Source organism: Marmota flaviventris, chromosome 3 (assembly GCF_047511675.1).
Source record: "Marmota flaviventris isolate mMarFla1 chromosome 3, mMarFla1.hap1, whole genome shotgun sequence".
Taxonomy (NCBI): domain Eukaryota; kingdom Metazoa; phylum Chordata; class Mammalia; order Rodentia; family Sciuridae; genus Marmota; species Marmota flaviventris.
Window position 1 is genome coordinate 97,721,299 of NC_092500.1, and position 17,567 is coordinate 97,738,865.

Consider the following 17,567-nt stretch of genomic DNA (forward strand, 5'->3'; position numbering starts at 1 on the left):
AGCATTATGCTCATTGTTCCAGGGAGACTGTTAGAAGGTCATAGAATTCTACATTGGAGATATATGTGTGTGTGTGTGTGTGTGTGTATTTATACATATATATATATATATATATACACACACATACATATATATATATACACACACACATATATATACACACACACATATATCTTCAATATATATATGTATAAGTGTGTGTGTGTGTATATATATATATAAATATATATATGCATATATATATGCATTCTAAGGGCTCATCATGGATTAATGCATTTAACATTCACAATCCTATGAGTCATGAGTATTTCCATTTTATAAATGAAAAAAAACTTGGGTACCAAAAGATTACATAAGCTACAAATTACCCAGGCACAAAACTATCAAGTAAGAGATCTAGGATTCAAACCCAGGTAATCTGACTTCACAGCTCATCTTCTTATCCATTACACTTGTGGTTCTCAAAGTATGTCCCCTGGAACCTGAGAACCCCTCAGATTCCCAGCCCAGGTCTACTAAACCAGAAACCTGAGGGAAAGAGCTCACCAAACTGTTTGAAGAAGCCACTGAGGTGGTTCTGATGAGCACCAGTTCAAGCCCCACAGTGTTAATTGTGTCACAGTACTCTGCCGTGTAACAGCTAAATTAAGGCAGAGAATGAAACACAGCTCCTTCACTGGAGCAGGCCTCACCCAGCAACAGGCAAAGGTCAGAATACGTGGATTGTCAGTTTCTGCCAGTTTAGGGAGTGGCCTGGGATTGGGACTTGGGAGAGCAATCTCAATTCTCTTTATTTTTATTTCCAGAGAACTCCAATGGGCTCTTCTAACTCTGTATTTTGGTGTAGAGAGGCTGGGACAGGGAGGGCGAGAGCCTGGGGTGCTCTCAGAATGGCTTAACTCCTTCACAGGATGCAAACGTCCATCAGTAAATGCAACAGGCCACAGTGGCCCAAAATATCTACTGCCAGATTAAAAAATTAAATTTCAGGTGGAAACCCTTTCCTCTAATGTGCTAGTTTAGCTTCTAATGAAGCCCAGCAGGTAAATCTGTCCGTTCTTTTACTAGAGATAGTTCAATTATTCAACTGACCACCCGGTGTGCGATGGTGGGATGGTCAGAGCCTTTGGCTGCTTCCCTGGTGGTGCTACCTGTTGGCCACTTCACTGTTCATTAGCACCTCTCCTGAGGATAAGCAGGGGGGAATAAAAGGTGTGGAAGCTCAAACCGGTCAATTTCTCTCCTTGTTAGCAGTTCTGGTAAAGACTTGGTGGGAGAAGAATTGTTATCGGCTAAAACGAGACATCAGGTTGCATGTGGGCTCTTCCATGTTCTCCCTGTCCCTAATTATCAGATACAGTCAAGCCAGCCTAACCAAGTCTACAAGAGAACACAAGTGTAATGAGATTTCCACAGAAATGATATCCCCTTCCTGCAATTACAGTTCTCAAAAAATGCCAAGGTCACAAACAAATCTTCAGAGTTAACTTCCCAGCATTCCAACTTTCCATGACTATAAACTCTTATATCTTTAACTCATCAGAAAATTAAGAAAGTTAAGGTTCATTACATGCTAATAATATCTTCAGAAATCAACTCTTCCCCCTTCAGTAATCACAAATGCAAAGGACGGTCAGCTTCCATTCCTTTGCCATATCTGTAACACACAGCTACCAATCCTGCTCAGGCTTCTGATTAGCAGGAGACCAGGCATTTCCTGCAAGGTGGAAGCCAAGGCCATGGTGGGAGAGGAGGCAGAGAGACACACCCTCACTTCCCCAATGACTCAGAACCAGCAAGTGTGCCAGTGCCCAGGTGGCAGAAGCCCATGCCCTTGGTATTACCACATGACCACTTCCTACTTCAGGGAGGGAAGCTGCAGAATGGCCCAGTGTGAGAGAAGAAGGAAGAAAGCAGTAGAGACTCTGCTAACAGCTCTCTGTTGCTATCCTCCATTCCCCCACTTCTGCTCTTGCCTCAGCCTCCCTCCACCTCACTGGAGTTTGTGCCTGGTGTCTTGCCCTTCACCTCCCCAAGTCCAGGTGCCTCCTGTGACTCTGCCTTGGCACCCCCAAAGAAGCCATAGCACGTGAGTTTGTAAGGGACACTTAGGTCTCTTTGTGCTAGCCAGATATAAATGCATCTTTAGCCAGAGACCTGTCAAATTAGAAAACGTGTCCCCTTGTTACTTGTCAGCCTGTGAGGGAAAGACAGGTTGGCATGATCTGTCTCCATGCAGGAAAACACAAGAGCTTGTTCTTGCATGAAAGTCTCTTCACATCTCTATCCACAGCATTTATTATCTCTATCACATTCTAGACCTAAAAGATCACTCTCTTTCATAGGTCTAAAGTTTGCAGTTTTTAATATGTACTGTATTGCCCAAAGAGATTATAAGATAATTTGGGACACAGAACATCTTTCCATCACCAAAGAAGATCAGTAAAATGTAAGACACCCAGCAGTGCCTCCTACCTCAATATGCAGGCCTCCTGCCTACAACAAATGGATTCCAGACTCTAGTACTCTGGCTCCGGCAGCCAGGGCTTCAGGTCCCCACTCCCCAATGGACTTGCAGACAGTGGCAGCTTGGCCAGTCCTTGGGTATCATCAACATCTTTGATTCAATCTGGTCTGCTTCCAGTTGGATGCCAGGGAAACCACACTGATCGCCCTAACAGACTGTATGAACACTACGCACATACATTCTGCACAGCCGCAACAACTTCAGAAAAAATAGGCAAGCCCAGACCCTGGGCAATTCCTGTCTGAGTGACTCTTTCTGAATCATGGGGCAGGGATCTGCCAGAAGCTCTCACAGTGATTGGACTGAGCGAGTGTTGTAGGGCAGCCAGAGCCCTACTCCTGCTTCTTCCAACACACGGTTTTGAGCACCAGCCGCTGCACAGGCATGTGACCTGTGCAGTCTGCACATTTGCGCTGGTTCACTGCTCTGCTGTGTCTGTCCTGAAATTTCCATAATTTTTAAACAAAAGGCCCTGCATTTTCTTTTTGCACTGTTCCCACCAGTTATGAAGCTGGTCAAAGTCACTTCAAAACATCTAGCAATTATGGGAAGCTATGCCAAGAGAAGCTGTGATCAAGCACTCTGTGGGGCTTTAGGCCAAGGGGAGGGAGCTGGTCAGCATGCGAAGCACAAGGTGCCTGAAAGCAGGCAACAGGACCAATCCAGGGACCACAAGGGCCTCACAAATGTACGCAGAAGCAATGCCTATTTTAAAGCAGCATTTTTTGAAAACTCTCCGTATCTATGTAAAATATTTAATTATGGGTCTCTCTCTTTCTCTCTCTCTAATTTATAAAAAGTCTGGCTTCGCCCCTAGGTTTTACAGAAGTCTATTCTAAAGGTGGTATTCTAATTGTTTGTCCTTTTCAGCTTGAAAGAAAGAGATCTGCCTGAGATAAAGGGCTGTGGAGGCTGCAGATTGCAAGAATTCCACTTCCAGGTAGTTCATGCTCCTTTGAAAGTCCAGGCTCAGCTGGAGAACTGGTGGAGGTAGAGGAACTCAAGGTCAGTCCCCAACATTCTGGATAATCAGGACCAGAGGTGGGAAATGCTAGGGGCCAGTCACAGTCTAGAGTCCCTGGATACAAATTCCTGGCTGAACATCAACAATAATAAGCTTTAGGAGTAAAACCCAAAGCATAATCTCTAAGAAGTGGCTTTGGAAATGCTTCCCCAAGTGTTTTTTTTTTTTTTTTAATATTTATTTTTTAGTTTTCGGCGGACACAACATCTTTCTTTGTATGTGGTGCTGAGGATCGAACCAGGGCCGCACGCATGCCAGGCGAGCGCACTACCGCTTGAGCCACATCCCCAGCCCATCCCCAAGTGTTTTTAAAAGGAATGCTTCCATAACCGTCTTGTGATCACATGCAGGCACATGGGGGGAGACCTTGTATCAATGTTCATAATAGCTAGAGATGGATGAATGGATGCTCCTTCACACACACACACACACACAAAACACAACACAGTATTACTGCATTATACTATTACTGCATTATACTACAGGGCACAACAGCTGTTAACAAAAAGCAGTTATTTACTTATTAGAAATGAACATTCCATAGCACCCTAGCATCCTGCTTGTTACTTTGGTCTGTCTTAATCCCTGTGCATGGCCTCTCCTCCAGAACTGTGAAATCAGCAGGAAGCAGGTATGTTTTATGGCCTATGTGTCACTTAGTGCCGCCTATGCATCCTAATGGGTGATGAAATAAGGGAGCTGAAGCAATTGCCATCAAAGGTGAAAACAAGGCACCCTGAGTTCCAGGTTGGTGCATTCTCAGGAAAGAGGAGCTACTTGCCTGCTTTTTTTTTTTTTTTTTTTTTGAGGGCGGGGGGAATGTAGCTGAGCAGACACTGCTATCTTTGGAGTAAGCACACAACCTTAACACACAGGGCGGGATGAGCAACCACACAGGCAGAATAAAGGTTTCCCTGAGGCTCAGGAACAGCCAGCTGCGTGCACTGTAGGCCCAAAATACCCTGGCACCATCTTCCAAAGCACCTGCTCAGATGAGAGCTTGCTGTTTACCACATTGGCCCTTTGACCCTTAGAATCAAAATCACCTCTATTATTTTAGATCTAAGAGATAGGAATCTCTACCTATTCATAAGGCTGGGATAAGTGGCTGAGCAGCTTATGGACTGTGAACAACTGCTTTAAGGCCACTGGGGCTGTGCTTAGTACTGGATGACATGAACAAGGGGTTGAATCACAGAGATCAGAACAGGGACAGATTACTGCAGCAGTTCAAAATGCTATTTCACCCACCATGGAAAAGAAAAACCACAGACTGTAAGAGCTAGAAGGGGAAAGAGTGATCATCCTGTGTGGGTCCTTTATATCACAGACAGTGCTATGGAGATGTCAAAGGGGGCCCAGCTGCTGCTGTGAGCATCCTGAGAGGATTCCTAAAACGGGATGAAAAAGAAGAACCACAGTTCTGTTCTGCCCATGTCCACCAATTCCAGCTCAAAGTAGATCAAATTCTGAACCAGCCCAAATGGACCCCACTCACTCAGGTCATAAATCAGTTCTGATTCATTGCCCCAATTCATGGCCCCAATCTCCACGTATTTGGTTCCAAGTGGTCTTAAACACAAGGGTGATAAGCAAGATGTTGCTTTCTTTCAGCTTTTTGGTATCAGACCCAAAGCACGCAGCAACTTCCCTCGAACCAAGACTGACTGCAGGCTTGATACAGTCAGATCAAATGACACTGCTCTTCCCTGAGCTCTCCTACGCATGTGAAAAAAGAATTGCTGAAAACTATTCTCCTCCCTGTTCCTAAGGATTGAACCCAGGTCCTTGCATATGCTAGGCAGATTATCTACCTCGGTGCCACAACCCCAGTAATTTTTATTTTGCATCAGGGTCTCCCTAAGTTACCTGGGCTGGCCTTGAACTTGCGATCCTCCTGCCTCAACCTCCCAAGTAGCTGAGAGTAGCCACACCCTCAACACTGAATATTTATTGATTATTGTAAGAAATCTAATCAAGAAACCTAAGAGAAATTATCTGATTGGAGTTAATATTCCTCTATCCTCTCTCCTAATTAAGTTATTTTAAGGAACTTGAAGCCTTCACTTTCAAAGATCTCATTGCAAAATTATGACCAAAGTTACAGAGAGAAATCAGCTGTCATAAATCCTCAATTCATGATATTCAGAGAAAACCAAACTTTGATCAAAAATAAGAAAAACAATGCCTGGCCTGCTTTATAAGATTCAGAGGGCGACAGGGAACAGCATGAAGAACACAATGCAGGCAGAATGGACCTGGGTTCAAATCTCAGGGAAGCCACTTATCAGCCGTGTGACCTTAGGTAAGCTACTTAACCTCCTGGAGTTTTGGGTTTCCTCATCTTTAAAACAAAAATAACATCCCCTATTTCACAGGATCATTGTTGGGATCAAAGGAGACCATGTGTATATAAACCACCGGGCCCTCAATGAATAAACAGCAGGCCTCTTATCTGCAGTTTCCCTTTCCTCAGTTTCTGTTACCTGGGGTCAACTGCAGTCCAAAAACGTGAAATGGAAAATTCCAGAAATAAACAATTCACAAGTTTTAAACAACTTTTATTATGGCATATTGTTATGATTATTTTGTCATTAGTTATTGCTGTTAATCTCTTACTTACTGTGTCTAATTTATAAATTAAACTTTATCATAGGTATACTGTATTGGAAAAAACACAGTACAGTCATGCACCACCTAACATTTCAGTCAACAATGGACAGAGTGTCCATAAGATTATGTCATTTATGCCAGACATGACGCAGGCCTGTAATTCCAGCGACTCGGGATTCTGAGGCAGGAGGATCTCAAGTTCAAAGCCAGCTTCAGCAACTTACTAAGGCCCTAAGCAATTTAGTGAGAATCTGTCTCAAAATAAAAAGTAAAAAGGGGATGTGGCTTAGTGGTTAAGCACCCCTGAGTTCAATTCCCAGTACCAAAAAATAATAATAATAATTTAGTGATGTCATAGCCATCTGTTTGTGTAAGTACACTTTATGATGTCCACAACAATAAAACTGCCTAACAACACATTTATCAAAACATACCCCATGTCATATGAGACATGATTTTATACATGGTTTGGTACTGTGGATGGTTTCAGACATCCACAGTGATATTGGAACATTTGCACCAAAGATAATAGGGAGTGCTGTTAATCCAATAATGGTTAGCAGGACTTCCATTCATGATGATCACTTTATATCTTGGTTTTGCGTTCTTTCATTTTCAAAATAAATAATCACTAGGGTCCATCCCAACTCAAAATTAGAAGAAAACAAGAGAGCTCAACTCCATTAACCCAGTCTATCTGATGGCCAAAGAAAGAGAAATGATGTATAATTTCATAATATTTCAGTTTTCAGTGTAAATATTCATAAAATTACGAAACTGTATATCCCTCCAAGAATTCATTCTTATTTGGGTTAAATTAAAGAAGAAGAAGAAGGAGAAGAAGAAGAAGAAGAGAGGAAGAGGAGGAGGAGGAGATTTTTCACATTTGAAACACTCAAACACTCAAAACTATCCACACTTTACAGCCCACAAGCACTGCACAAGGTCAGGCCAGTCATCTAATCTGGATATTATCTTTAATCATGTCCACCCAGAGCCTTTCTCTAAGCCACCTCCCACCACCATCAACCAACTTGTTAAAACACAGAACGAACTGTCCTTCAATATCATCACTACTTTCCAACTGCCCTTGTGATAGCCCAAACCCATGAGCACACCTCCTGTGCTCTGTGTCCTAAGCACTCACATACCCACTCAAATGTCTCCTGCCCACTCCACAAGGAGGGTTACTCTGATTCCTCAATCTGAATCAATCACTTACTCTTGACCTTCTACAGCATTCTACCTACATGCCTACCAATGTCTTACGACTAATGTATAGCACTGACTTTTTTTTTTTTTGGCCTCAGATAATAATTACTGTAATGTCTGTCTCTATAGCTGGACTGTAAGTTGCATCTTATTCATCTTTGGTTCTTAGTCTCTTGAGCCTGTGTGTTAAGCCATGCATGCAGTAGGTAGTCCATAAAGTCTTACTGAATTATTTATTTAATTGGCTAATTGGTTTCAGCAGGCCCCTAATCAAATCCATGCTTGGAGAGAAGAAGCAGGACTTGGTAGTTAGGCAATTCATTATCACAATATCTTTGATTAGTCAGCTATCATTTTGGAAAGCCCAGAAAACTGAAGTAAAGCCCAGGAGATGCTGGACATGAGGCTGGTTGATTTTCTACTGGGAGGTGGGAGCAGGGAGCAGGGAAGAGCAGCACTGGGTACACCTGTGCCAGCAACTTGGCACAGTTGTTTTCTTCCTGTCCCCACCCCACTCTCTCTGACCTCTTTTCCTTATTACCTGTCTTCTCCTAGCTCCAATTTCACTCATTCAATCACTCATTCATTCATTCATTCATTCATTCAATATGGAACACTTATTCTGTGCTAAGGGCTTTTCTGACACTAAGAATGCAGCTACAGCAAAAAGGAGCCCCCAGTTTACATGCTAGTGCAGTGTACCCCAAGTTCCGATGTCAAGTGAATCCTCCAGGGATCTTGCAGAGAGCAGAACTGGATTTGGTAGGTGTAGTCGGGTAGGCCCAGGAATCTGCATTTCACATAAACTCCCAGGTGATGCAGATGCTACGTAGGCACATTCTCTTAGTAGTAAGATTTTAAACTAGACACTGGTTCTCAACCTTGGCTACATGCAGGGGTCACCTAAAATACTAATGGCTGGGTCTCTTCACCAGAGTTTCTGACTTAATTGTTCTGGAGTGCAGTATGTCATTTAGTTTTTTAAAAGCTCCCAAAATTGTTCTAATAAACATCCAAGGTTGAGAACCACTCTTCTAATGGGAGAAAATGATATTATGAATTTAAAAAAAAAAAAAAAAAGATAAGCTTAACAGAAAGTAAGAGTGTATACTACTTAATGAAGGGAGGTCAAAGAAAGTCCTCCTTAGGGGGTGACATTTGAGCAGATGCCCCAAAAGAAGTTAAGGAACAAGCCATGCAGTTATCTGAGCTCCATATAGAGGAATCAACACATGCAGAGGCCCTGGGATAGGTGTGTGCTTGGCATGTTTGAGGAAGCAATGGAGATTCACTAGGAGATTTTATGGAAACTACAGTTTACAATCATAATAAAATAACTAATCTAATCTCCATGGGAAGTTTAGGCACCCAAAGCCTAAAGCAGATCAATAAGAGCAATGATTTAAATCTGAAAACACTCTAAGATGGGCAATTACCAAACATCTGGAATTGAGGGACATGCACATGTGTATGTTAGGTCACAAGAACTGTATCAGACAGAAGCATCATTCCCCACTTTAGAGTAAGTGCTCAGAGGCTCACGGAGGTGTGTTCACTTGCCTATGATTGTGGAAGAGCTAGATTAAGTCCAGCATGACTTCAAGACCTGTCCTCTTGCCACTACAAAGTAATCACTCATCTGGCTACTCTCCCTTATTCTCACCTCTAACAACTCAGGCAGTAGGTAGGAAAGGAGGGCAGATGTCAGACAAAGGAGAAGAACGGTGAAAGTGAGGGAGAGAAGAAAAGAAGTGCAGGAGACAGGGAAAAGGCAGAAGCGGCCTCTGCCATGCCTGTCCTTGTCTGATGACTCACTTGTGGTGCTCACAAAAGCTCTGAGACATGGTGGGTGGTTAACTGATATTAACCATCAAGTTGGCCAGGCCAAGGTACCTGATATTTGGTTAAATATCAGCCTAGATGTGCCATGAAGACACTTTTGAGATAAGATGAATATTTAAATCAGTAGACCTTGAGTAAAGCAGACTGTTGTCTGTAAAGTGGGTGGCTCTCACCCTTGAAAGAAAAAGACTGAGGTCCTCCAAGAAGAAGTCCAGGCTCCTGACAGCCTTCGAACTGAGGCTGCAACATCAGCTCTTCCCTTGTCTCCAGGCTGCAAAAGCCAATTCCTTTAAATAAACCAATCTGTCTGACTCCCTTTTTTTTGCATGCACGCGCGTGCGCGCGCGCGCGCACACACACACACACACACACACACACACACACCCCTCATCTATCTATCGATATCAATATCAACATGGATCTCTGATGGGCTCTGTTGCCCTGGGAAACCCTGACTAATCCAGACAGGCACAACTAATAATTCCCCCGCAAAGGTGGTGATGCATCTTTCAGAGGTTTTCCAAGGCCACATTTCTAAGGGATTGGGCTCAGACTGGCACTAGGTCTTTACTCCACACAGGACCTTGTGACAGCTGGCATTTCTTCTTAAATCTCAGACCAGGTGAAAATGCTAAAAATCTGTGCACATGTGGAATGTTGGACTCTTTTGAACAGGACTTCTATCCCTTAAGATGGATCAGATAAATGAAATAAGGACTAAGGTGAATAAAAGAAATACACTTTTGTCTATAGTGGATGAGATTATTGTCCTTTTGGTCTCTGAAACTGCTTAAAAGTGAGGCAGGAAAGTCAACATTTACCAGGGCTCAAACCTCCACCTGAGGTCTCAACAAAATGCTTTGTTTTTATGCAGCTTCTTTGTTAGGCTAGAAAATAATAATGAGAAATTAACACAATCACAGATGCCAGGCTAAAATTTCAGGATTAAAAAACATGGAAGAAAGCTGGAGTCTGCTGGTGTCCTGACAAAACAGGAGACAGAAAATGGGGGAAAAAATAGAGAAAAGTGATTCAGTGATGCAATTCCACCCACGGGAGAAGGTTGGGAAATACCATACAATTCTTCCTCAAAAATGTTGATCAAAATACTTTCTGGTTCAAAAATAAGAAAGCAAGGAAATGACATATAAATCACGACTTCAGACGAATAATCCTCTCTGCATTATTCATCTTCAAGTCACAGGACCCAGGGACCATTGTTCCCTCGTTTGAGTAACATTTGAAAATGCTTTAAGAAGAATGTTTAGAAAGTGAGGGAGCATTGTGGATCTGACATGGAAAACCAGGGCACACACAAATATGCACACTATTTCAAAAAGGAACCTGGGGTCAGAAATGATAGGTCTAGGGGGGCTGGGGCTATAACTCAGTTAGTATAGTGCTTGCCTTGAATGCACAAGGCCCTGGGTTCAATCCTCAGCAGCACACATACACACACACACACACACACACAAATATATATATATGCCTAGATATTCATGTCTACATGCAACTTCAGAAGACAAAGGACTGGACAGGGATATATGAAGAGAAGAGAATGGAATAACTTCTGCTTTCTCCATAATCGGGATACAGAGGACCAACCTTAACGAGAAACTCCTAGAGCATTTGATGTGCAGTCTCTGAATGTACTTCCATTAATAAAAAACTGAATTAGACCCCATGAAAAGAGGAGGGAATGGGTTGTATGGTATCACATCCCTTCTTACCAGACAGGGAAAGAGTTAAAAACACTACAGAAATAACAATGGACTGAGTCCATATTGAAAATCTGGAGAAGGATGGTTGGGAAAGGAAACTGGGAAGCAGAGGTAAAACTCAAAGCCAGGCTCCATTCTCCAGGGACTGCCATACTCCTCAAGGATGGGCAAAGACCTTTCATGCTGTTGGCCCAACACGATCGATTAGGAGTGGTCCCACTGAAGAGTGCTATGATTACTTAACATTTGCTGTGGTCCTGGAGTGGGAGAGGAAATGCCAAATATTCACTAGCCTGCTGAGGCCCCTAGCCCTCCACACTCATGTGTCCTCACCTGAGTCAAGTATGGGGCTTCCAAGGGCTCCCCTGCAGCCCCCAAGGGGTGTTCAAACACAAAGGAGGGGATGGTTTTCTTGATGAGACCTGGGAGGAGGCTTGTTACCCTAACCACCCACTAACATCTTGTCCCAATGGCCTCCAGAGGACTCTAACTGGGGCTTAGGAACTGCAGCCACCAACTACGAGGCACATGTTGAAGAACTAAAGCTTTCTAAGAAGAGCAATGCATCCCTACCAATGACCTCATTAGCCTGGATCAGCTCTGAAAATGCTCCCACTCTCAGCTCAGGGCCCCCAAGGCAATGGGCACATTTTAATAATAGCAGTAGATATTGGTAGAGTCCTTTCTAGTTTATATGCTTTAAAAGTCCCAGGAGCAGGGGCCATGAAGTCAGACTACTTGGATTCACAGCCCATTTCTATGACTGCCTTGCCCTCTTCTCCCTGCAGAGTGAGTATCTTGATTGTGGCTACGATTGGGGTGGTAGTGTCACCAACACAGGATAACAGCACCTGGATTCATATGTGGCACATGACAACACACACTACAGACTGGTGACTCCCTCGATCCTGGACATGTGAGGGGACCGGAGCTCAGAGGAGGATAATGTCTCCCCTAGTGACAAGCATAACCAGGGCTCCACACAGAAGGCGTGGGCAAGCACAGCTGTGAGTGTGCAAGTGCATGGAAATGGGATGGGTGAACATGTGGTCGGGGCAGGGAGTATCTGAGCACCCAATCAGTCTTGGAGGTTTTAGAGGTGGGGCAGGGAGCAGAACAGAAAAGGAGAAAGCACTGGCTGTATCTTTACAGAGAGTCAAAGTTTCTCTTTCATGGCCTAGGTCAGAATCATCCAAATGCTTTCCTGGAATGTGACTAACATACTGTTGATCTGCTGACATAAGAATACTCTGCAAATCAATTCTGTAACGCTATCTATGTGGCATGCAGAGAAGTGATGTGCTGTATTTGTCAGGGTTCTCCAGAGAAATAAAACAGATAATGTGTGTGTGTGTGTGTGTGTGTATGCGCGCGCACACAAACCCAAAATGCACTTGTGTCTGTAATTATATAGATATATACCCATCCACGACATGGAGGGCAATCTGCTTTACTCAAAGTCCACTGATTTAAATGTTAATCTCATCCCAAAAAACACCTTCACAGAAACATCCAGAATAATGTTTGGCCAAATATCTGGGCACTGTAGCCCAGCTAAGTAGACACATGAAATTACCTATCACCTATACCCTAGGTATTTTGCTCTCAGAGATCCCATATCACAGAAAATTGTAAGGTCTCCAGAGAAAACATGTGAGTTCTACTAAGACTTTCAAAAAGAGGCAGAAGGGAACAAGAGAACAATATTCAAGGCAATGGCTAAGTGGGGTGGGCAGGTGAGGGTAAATTGAGGGTACTAGTGGCACAAAAGCAGGGCAATAGTGTTAAGTCCTTAAGTTGGGTGAAAAATTCATAGGCATTCATTTTATCCCTTTGCTTTCTAAGTCACACACGTATTTTCTTGTGTTTATATCAAATATTACAAGAGAAAAGCGGGGGGAATCAATTCTCCAGGCCAGGTGAGAGAATCCACACATCAAGGAAACTGCCCCTGACCATTCCAGACAGATTTCCCTTTCTCAGGTCATACTGTCTCCTCTCCTCACGGCCTGATATTGCTACCTGGCTTTCCACGTGCTCAGGGCTTGCCTCCTCAAATGGATTTAAGTCCCATAAACTCTGGGGCAGCTCTGTACACAACTTTTTATTCTCCCAGAGTCTGGCTGAGCACCCAAGGAACTCAATAATTACTCAGTGATGGCTGAAAAACAAGGGGATGGGGATAAGAACAACAAAAATGAACCTGCAGAAAGCAGGGTTGCTTGAGTGGCACTGGGTTCCAGCATTATGCAAGATGCTAACAGGTCCAAATGCTGGCTGAGTGATCAGAAACCAGGCAGGGTCACATATCTGATTTTTTAAATATCCCTACAGTGAAATACCCATCCCCTGGAGTGGTGTGCTAGAACCAGTCCCTGTGTGAACACTGAGAGGCTTGTAGAAGGGGACATACTCACAACAGCAGTAAGCCTAGGCTACCTAAATGCCCGGGCTGCAGGAAGCCAATGGAAAGAACCTAGCAAGGGCAGGGCACATAAGCCCCAAGTGGAACAAAATGAGTCAAGAAAACAGTTATGGCCCCATGACACTTTAACCATGTCCCCAAGCAAATTTCCAATCATTCAGCGGGCTTCCCACTCTGTCTAGTCAATAGCTGGAAAGGCAACAGGGCTCCCCAGCAGAGTACAGGGCCAACTGCCTTAACCATCTACGCTCTTATTAACTTTCCTCATCAGGACTTCCCAATCCTGAACTTGAAATGCTCCGATTTGTCCCATGAACTCTGGCTCTGACTTATTTCAGTTTTGGTTAACAGTGGTCAAGGCTGCAGTGAGAGACCTTGCTCTTCCTGCAAACAAAGGTTCACCTGGGGAAAGAGCAGAACAGAATGCTGGAGTGGCAAGTTTCCCTACTCACCGAACTTGAAGGCAGGCTGAGAGAACCATAATAGACTTCACATGCTTATGAACTGATTCTGCTAAAAGGTCACTTTATGTACCATAGTGTAGAAGGGGTAGCTGGGATTGAAATGGCCATGGCCACAGTACAGTCCTAATAGGTAAACATGCTGTGTGAGGAGAAATGTCAGTCACTGGCAAAGGATAAGGACAGCCAGGTATAACCACACCATGGACAAAGCCCTCTGCACCACGATGTACCCTAGGATAGATCATTTTGGCCACTTGCCCATATATGGCTTTGAGCCTGTGTAGCTGGCACAGAATCAAAGAAAGGCCCAGATAAGAACATAAATCTATACGGAGGAGGTTGGAGGGTAACAATCGTGGAGAAAACAATTCCTTTCTTACTGTAAGAGAAGGAAAATCATTGGGGGTTAAACCACACTGAGAACATCCCAGGGACCCACAACTAGGGCCTAAACATTGCTTCCAACAATTCCAAAATTTCTGACATTTAAAAGAAAACACTCCTTCATGATGACAAAATTCTCAACACCAGCCTGCTGTCTGGAACAAGAGGGAACAAGTGAGAGTGTGAGCTGGATCGATGGCAGTGCAGTATGCAACCAGAACAAACAAAAACGATGTCCAGCTCAGGTAGCAAAATCCTGGCAGTTCAGGTAGAGCGTGATTCCCACAGGCACGCTCCCATGCTAAGCTTGGAGACCACCTCTAAGAGGGAAGCTGCCCACGACGTCAGTCCTGCTCGTGGATAATGAGCCCACAGCTCACGATCTCTTTATTATTTTTAAAACTATGCATCTGAGAAGCAGGGAATGAGAATTCTTTTTCTCAACACATTGTTTTCCTCTCTAGCCTCCTTTACACTGCTGTTCTTCAAGAATCTGAAATTGAGCTCTGTTGTTTACTTTCTTATGAGTTCCCTGAGGTTTGACTGTTGGTGCCTGTGCAAATCAGTGATTAACATTCTGACTCCAATTCCTTCTTCAGAGTCGGCCAAAGGAGTCTAAGAAGTTGGCCACAAACACTCCCTGGGAACAATAGGCCCTTTCTACAAAATACAGGTTTGTCTTCCTTTGCAAAAACACAGGAGCTGGTCCTCTGGCAGAGAGGCCTACCTGAAGGCACACACTGTTCACTGCAAAGCAGAGGGCTCCCCAAACAAGAAAAACCAACCACCAGGTCATATGTCCAACAGAGTCAAGATTCTATCCCTGATTCCATTTATAGACCTGGAAAGGTAAATTACATGCTCCATCAGAAAGCAAGCAGATACAGCCATGAAAGCAACTGTCCTAGAAATACCTGGCTTTTAACAGTCTGGGCCGAGAAAGGCAAGGAGGCAACCACACAGTGACTCTCCTGCCCCCCAGACAATCTCAGAGCCCCATAGTACTCAGGTCTGAAAGACTTACTCATCTGTCCTGCTCACAAAAGACAGTCCAGCTGGCCCCCTCCTTCTCTAGCACCTAAACATGAGGTCATTAGAAAACTCAGTGCCACCTAGATGAGGCCTGGGTGACCTAGGAGGCAAGGAGGTCTGCCCACCAGATGCTCAGAGCATGGCTATTCACTATTTTACTCTAGAAAAACAAATAACAGCTTGTAGAAGCAAAAGTTCACAGCATCGGGCTCTCTGCTCTTTTCTGTTTTTATTCAGGACTGTTTGATGAGAGACAATCTTGCAATGTGATACAGTCGGGCTTTTCCAGAGAAGAGACAGGGTGTCTAGTCCCTGCTCTGCCCTTCACCAACCGGGCAACTTAACCTCCCTGTGCACTGCTTTCTCTGCGTGTGCACAAGGACGATCAGAATGCCACCCTGCTTCTTCTCACACGCCTGATATCAGGATGGAATGAGATAACAAAAGCAAATATTTTAAGAGCTGCTTAACAAATGGAAGGCATTGTTATTTTCATTCTTTGCACCAACTGGAATCAGAGCCTGGGGACATAGAGAACTGGGATACAAGGCTGATGCACATCAGCAGGAGGAACACTGGCTGCTTATCATCCCTGTCCTGAAGAGGTCTTGGCAGAGGACCACGGAGAGGAACTTCAGGGCACCTCTGAGCCATGTCAGTCCAAGGAATCCATGGAAGTGCAGGGGTTGGATCCATAAGATGGGACTCCTGACGCTCGGATAAGTCTCTCGAATACTCTGGATAGGCTTGTGAGGTCAAGGCTCTGGCTTTCATTTCTGTGCTTCCCAGCTGTTAAAAGCACTTAAACACAGGCAGCTGGACTCGCCCCAGCCTGCTCTCCCCTGGTGAGGAGAGACAGTGTGGTGAGAGTTTGGGTGGGCTGACAGCGGGCTGAGCTGTCCTCATTGCCCTGTAATCTTCCCCTGGGAATATTTTTCTCATTATGAGGGAAACCTGCGGTTCAAGTCAACTGCTTCCGTGAAAAGCTCCATCACGTGGAACAATGTGCAAGGTAGAATTATTGCAGTTTGAGGAGGACTATTTGTTTGTTTGGAGAGAAATGCTTTTGTGTGTTTGTTTGTGTTCTTCTATTTTGCTTTACACTTTTGTTAGTGTGTTAGTATTAGGTTAAGCGTCCTAAGGTCTGGGGCTTCATGTCCTTAAGTCAGACTACAGCAGACCAGACTAGACTAAATTGAGATATTTTTTTGGCTACTCAGGCAGAGAAGAGCTGAAGTCCAAAGCACAGAGGCAGCGTGCTGCAAAATCGCTCCATTATCCCAACACAGATAATCTCATCTAAAGCTGCTCAAAACCATTTGAAGGCCAGGCCAGAATATACATATAGGAATCATGCTTGAAACACACACACTCCACTTGAATCTCCAGATGATTTAACAACAAGGAAAACTTGAATTTTTTAGAGAGTCTTTGGCCAATTTAGACAAAATTCACAGACTTTACTCTGTGGCAAATCATGAATTGTTTCTAGCATGTGGGGCTCGAGACCATTTTGTCTCCCATCTTTCACATGACATGGTATATCTCCCATTCTTGGCACATGCATAATGTAAGAGCAACGACAAAAGGAAAAGAAAGAAAAAAAGGCCGTGTGAATTCACTCCTCTCCTGGTTTCCTTACTTCTTTCACCCCCAGGCTCCAGTCCCTTCTAAGTGGTCGCCATTCACTGACAGGTCTTTGTACTCTTCGTGACCTTGGCAGCCCTCATTCACCCATCCAACAAATATTTCTTGAGTGCCTACTATGCACCAACCCTGAGCTTGATGGTAGAAACACAGAAAGCACTAAGAAGACCCAGTACCTGTTTTTGTGGTACTCACCTTGTGACCACGAGACAGACAAAACTAACGAGTAAACAGACAAAACATCTGAAAGTTGTAATAACTTCTAAGAAAGAAACAAACAAGAGTCTAAGATTAAAAGCTACAGAGCGATACCTAAAAATCCTTTGCAATGATAAGACAGCTTTCCTCCCTCCCTGCCTCCTTTCCTCCTTTGCTCCCTTCTCTCTCCAAAAATATTAGAAATATATGTTCTAGGAGTTGATTCATATCACAGGACAGTCAATTACCTATCTCTTCCCAAAGTCTACCTCAAAACTTAAGCTAAAGTCACTGAAAACAAAGGATCTAAGATCTCTTCAGTTCATCTAAGAAGCTCTCCAGCTTTCCTGTCAACCTCCAAGAAGAAATCTCCTCTCTTCCCAGTGGGTACTCTAAGGAACTCCAGTGGGCTAAGGACCATCCAAACTATCTCCCATGCACTGCCCTTGGGAAATAAAAAAATAACTGCAATCAACTG

The 17,567-nt window shown here is 43.9% G+C and overlaps 1 protein-coding gene across 6 annotated transcripts in view; it reads right to left on the minus strand.

Annotated features, from left to right (window-relative positions):
• Window positions 1–17,567, minus strand: part of Etv6 (ETS variant transcription factor 6) — a 230,364-nt gene that overhangs the window by 156,778 nt on the left and 56,019 nt on the right. The gene's annotated exons all lie outside the window — the stretch shown is intronic.